General features: G+C 40.4%; 1 long non-coding RNA gene across 2 annotated transcripts; it reads right to left on the bottom strand.

The window, feature by feature from the left end:
• Nucleotides 1–2,396: 2,396 nt before the first annotated feature.
• Nucleotides 2,397–3,928, bottom strand: LOC129770445 (uncharacterized). 2 transcript variants are annotated; one of them, XR_008742117.1, is made up of 5 exons: nucleotides 3,795–3,928; nucleotides 3,464–3,697; nucleotides 3,236–3,407; nucleotides 2,796–3,179; nucleotides 2,397–2,739 (listed from the first exon to the last, which is right to left on the bottom strand). It is a non-coding gene; the product is annotated as an uncharacterized LOC129770445 (long non-coding RNA). The 2 variants fall into 2 exon arrangements; XR_008742116.1 differs by having other exon boundaries at nucleotides 3,269–3,407.
• Nucleotides 3,929–5,302: the final 1,374 nt, after the last annotated feature.

Genomic DNA, 5,302 nt, shown 5'->3' with positions numbered 1-5,302 from the left:
CAGGGATAACGAAGAAGAGCATAGAGATATGTCCAGCATGCTTGCCCGTGCAGGAGGGTTGGCTATTCTGGTTGCTTCCCCAGTATTCAAAACTGTCAATTTGAAGTTGTCGCACAGATCATAAATCAAAGTGGCACGGTTGTCATCGTAGAGTGATCCCCATGCTGTTCCATGAGAGTTAAAATCACCTAAGATTACCCGCGGCTCCGGCATTGCCTCGATAGTATCAAAGAACTGATGGCGGCTTACCGTAGTTCTGGGAGGGATATATATATCGAAGCAATGCAGAGGTCTTTGCCATTGATTTGTGTCTGGCAAGCAACAACTTCAATGCCTGTCATCGATGGGAGAGTGACTCTATAGAAGGAGTGACATTTTTTAATCCCCAATAGTACGCCACCAAACGAGTCATTTCGATCGAGGCGAATAATGTTGAAATCGTGGAAATTCAGCTCATCAGCTGAAGAAAGCCATGTTTCACAGAGAGAAAATACATCACAGTTAGAGCTGTGAACTAAAAATTTAAACTGATCTAGTTTGGGAATAATGCTTCTGCAATTCCACTGTATTACAGTGGTCAAATCCTTGACCTCTTGCACTGAATCAGGCATCGAGGGAAATGAACGCTGCCAAAAAACCACATTTTTCTTTCAAAAATGTTCTCACAATCGGAAGCAAACATAATACTATGCTTTTAAGAGGGTCGTTTATATTTAAAGCATTTAAAATGTTGTCCACCAGGTCAGAAAGCGCAAGCAAGCCAGATTGTGGCTGTTGCCTCGACCGCGAAAAAGGAGCAGACGTGTTGGGTGCTGCTCCGGGAAGTGCTGAGGACCCCTGGTGCGTAGAAGAACCGCTTAAACCAGGAGGTACTTGCTTCGGTCTATTCTCAGCACGTTCGATTCGAGTTTTCATTCCAACTTGGGAAGTTTCGGTTTTCTTTCTGGGGAGTGATGGAAAAGAAGTAATTTTTCTTTTCCTGATGGCACCCTGCGATCTACCGGAACTTCCTGCATTGGGAGCGTCAGCAACAGGCTCGTCGTTCTGCAGAATGGAGTAGGGATTGTCCTGAGTCGTTGGAACGGGACTCTTAAGCATTTCTGCATAAGTCCGCTTGGAACGTTCTTTTAAGGAACGCTCTATTTTTTTCCCTCGTTGTATGTACACCGGGCATTGCGTAAGATCATGAGGAGTCCCGCCGCAATGAAGACACTTGCGCTCTTTCGGGCAAGGATTCTCATCATGGCTCTCTCCACAATCTGCGCAACGTTTTTTGTTGCAACAATAGGCGGCCGTGTGACCGAGTTGCATACATTTGTTGCATTTCATTACTCGGGGTACAAACAACCGAACAGGTAAACGAAGTGCACCTATTGCAACGTAGTTAGGAAGGGCGGAACCCTCAAATGTCACACGAAAAGAGTTTGTCCGATTGAGGACTCTTTTATCATTTTTAAGTGACACAGATTTCAGTCGATTGCATGCAAGAATCTTCACACTTTTAAGTGAAGAGTTCTTGAAGCGACCGACACCATCGAGTATCTCTTTTCGAGTCAAACCCTTTTCGTTTATTACACCGTCTATTTCAACGTTGCAACAGGGTACGTATACGCGATACTCAATCGCAAAGAGATCACAGCGCGTTATTGCATTAGCTTGGGTCCTGCTGGAGACGACAACTCGTAATTTGTCTGGCCCCATCCGAGTAATCTCGGTAACTTCGGAAAATTTCTGTGTCAACTCTTTTGAGATGCGAATGACGTTAAGAGGTTTGGATTTTCGTCTAAAGTATACGATAAATGGGCCCTTGGCGCCATCAGGGTATTCTTTTAGACGAAAATCCTGCTTCTCGTCTTTTTCCTCATCTTCAGAGCTTTCTATCTCGTACTTTAGAATATTGACTGTACTAAATTACAACTGAATTGATTAAGAGACATATACAATTACATATAAGGGGCTTAGAATGCAAGGGGAGTAAGTGACTTGATCTATTTCTCTTTATCGACTTTCTCTTTTGATCATAGCTTAACTGCAAACATATTCCCAGCTTATTTGACAATGTGAACGATAGGTCACAACCTCAATTATCGGTTCCCACATTCCGTTTTGCCTGCCAAGATCGGGTCGATGAAATGCCAACAATCGACCTCAAATGCTGCCACCTTGCAATCGATTTATTGACCTTTTATATGCATTCATCGAACAACTTGACGCCACTTTTTTGCCAACATGTGCAAGGCGTCGACCTGCTTGCAGCGCTGCTTCCAGCACTGCCTGCTTCTTGTTTGCCTTGGTTTGTTATTGAGAAGAAATGAAGCATTAAAAGGAAAACACATTTATGAATAATTTTTGTAATTTTATTATTAACGAAAACGGAAATAAAAATACATGCACACTCAACCATTCTTGAGCATACCTCGAAGAATGTGGCCGGACAATACTGCATCGGCACTACGAACATGCGCTAACCACAATTCTCTTTTCTCATGTGGCACTCGTTCCGGTAGAGTTTGTTGTTCGATCCACAAACATAGTATGTAAGAATCTTTACACAATTAGATGTCTTAGCAGTTCCTCGGCAATATCAAAACAACACGAAGTTCGCAGGTCTTTTGCATCAGCTTGCACATGAATCGGTAGGTGTAGCCATCGGAGCCACGGATGGGAGTAAGCCAACATCATTTATCCCAAAGGCAGATCTTTATCATCTTGGTGTGATAGTAACGCGTGTTCCCGTACCTAAATAATTGTAATATGATACATCTAAGAGGAACATGTGATATTTATTGGCCTACCGATAATATTCAGATTCTGGTGATCGACAGTTCAGAAAATACGCGCAATATCTGCCACGAACAATCTTCATGCTACGTAATATCTAGAATGAGTATCAAGCGGCAATGAATGGAAAAATATTGACAATTTTTTACTGTCAAGCTCGCCTATTTTTCAGTCCTTCCCCCATCGTTTTTAAATCCATCGGGTATTTGATATAATTATAATAATCAGGAATCTCAGCCGGTTTCACCGAATAGCTAGATGGCGGTATGTTTTCGAACCGATTGTAACACACGAGTTCATGTGTTTGCCAACTTGTTTGTCATGGTCTACGGGCTTCGCTAACGGCCGAGAAACATGTTGAGTCCGAAACTGTGGTCTCCAATCAACTTCTTGCAAGCCTGGAATTAATTCGATGGGGATGTTTTTGAGCATTATGAAAATGTGATATACATACTCCTTCTCCGAAAAATATCAATCCAAAATTCACCTTTCGTATTTTCTTCTGGCGCTGACGCTGAAGGGGAATCAATTTTTCGAATAGTGTTCGCAGGCTGGAATTGACTTGCAGCGGATTCTCTTCAGCTTGCAACGATATGTAATAGATAGATGAATTTGCCAAAGACTATCTGAAATAAAAATAAATAAATTATTAACTGAAAACATAAATAGTTTTCATACTCACCAGTTGTATGTTCCATTTGTTTTGTATAAGATGACAGTTTACCGTTGAAGAAAAAGCAACTACCAGTGATGCTGATTCGTTTCGCTAATCATTCCGTATTTTCGATCAACGAACGATAGACAAGGGGAGGCAAGACGGGAATGTTGTTCCATGTTAGGTCGATGTTATTTACGTCGATTAGATTGTGGGTGTGGTGCTATAGGAACCAAAATCAAATTGGAACGTTTTTGTGCGCTGAGTTATTCACGATAGAAAAAGTTGATAAAGAGAAATCGATCAAATCACTTACACCCCTTGCATTCTAAGCCCCTCATATATAACCGAAACAAACCTGCTGTGATTTGAGCTTCCATCACAACCCCACGTAACAATTAGACTCAGTTTTTCGATGCTTGTTTTGGTATCGTAACTCAAATACTCGAGAATACGTTGAATAGTATGGTCGATCAAACTCTGTAAAGCAACGCTAGCATGTGACGTTTTTATACATATGCCTGAAGAAATTGAAAAGAATTGTATTATGTTTAACTATGTTCAAATCATACCAACTTGACGGATAACACAGCTTTTTAGCTTTCACAATCGAATTATATGCAGGGTATACATCGAGCCCCTGTCGTTTTGTTGTCATTCGCACCTTCAAGTATTGTGATTTGCTGAAATCATTCCGGCAAATAAATCCAATTGCTTCTTCTGGGGTAAGAGCTGTTCTATGCGAGCTTCTTTTAGAACGTCTATTTTTCTTATTAGGCGTTTTCACCAAATTTCCTACAATCATAGCCGAATGACGGGACTAACCAACCCTGATACTGGAAGCTATTGCGAAGCCCAGTTCTTCAGCAGAAATTTTTTCTGTAATCTCCCGAACACGGTTACGCTTCATCCTTTGGCTCAGCTCAGAGAAACATTTCCTTTCTTGCCTTCTAGCAGTATTAGAAAAGGTATTTTTTGAGAAAACCAAGACTTCTTCCAGCCACGTGGCATTTTGCCGTTCAAATCGGGAGCGTGTACGAGCACATTTTGACTACCGGGTTGAGAACTTTCACTTTTTAAATTTCAGGCACTTTCTGGCACTCAAAACACATATATCTTGGTATTTTTCTCGTAATAATTGTATAACGTCTTCTATATTTCGTCCGAGTGGAGGCGATCTGACGTAGTCCATACCTCTCACGCAGAGATCACGAGTTAAATTCTCACTCCCGACATTCTTCCAAAAATGGAAGTAGAAGTGACGAACCAGCCGAAATGTGTTGAAAATCACTATAAAACAGAAAAAAAAATATTTCGTCCACCGAAAAAAATCAACAATGTGTCTTCTTTGAACCTCCATGTTGAGTGGCTATAAGACTGAACTTAAGTGATGCTGCTTTAAAGTCTACGCTTACTATATGCATTTAAAAATTGCAACTTGTTCATTTATATGCAAAAACTCATAATTTCAAATTTAATTTACTCAAATACAAAAAATAACACTCTTTTGAAAGTTTCACCTTATGTAGATTCAAATGTGCTCTTTAAAATGCCATCAATAATTTTCTATTATGTTTGCCCCAAAAAGAACGACTAGCAAATGAAAAGGTCGTGTTTTCGGGGAAAAAACATCAGTAACTTTGAGCAGAATTAAGATACATACAAGTCGTGCACCGTGAAATACGTGGATTGGAAAGCTCTAAAAGTCATTCGAAGACAGTTTTGATGTAGAATTTTACATATAAAAGTTAGAGCAAAAAAACCTTTTTTTTTTTTTTGGGAACCCTAACTCAACCTAGAGAAAAAGCGGTAAATATTGTTCCACAAAGTTACTTAAAATAACCAGGGCTACAATATTGTCGAACT

This window comes from Toxorhynchites rutilus, chromosome 2 (genome assembly GCF_029784135.1).
Source record: "Toxorhynchites rutilus septentrionalis strain SRP chromosome 2, ASM2978413v1, whole genome shotgun sequence".
Lineage (NCBI taxonomy): Eukaryota > Metazoa > Arthropoda > Insecta > Diptera > Culicidae > Toxorhynchites > Toxorhynchites rutilus.
Note: the sequence above shows the minus strand (reverse complement) of the source record. Positions and strands in the feature narration are given on the sequence as shown.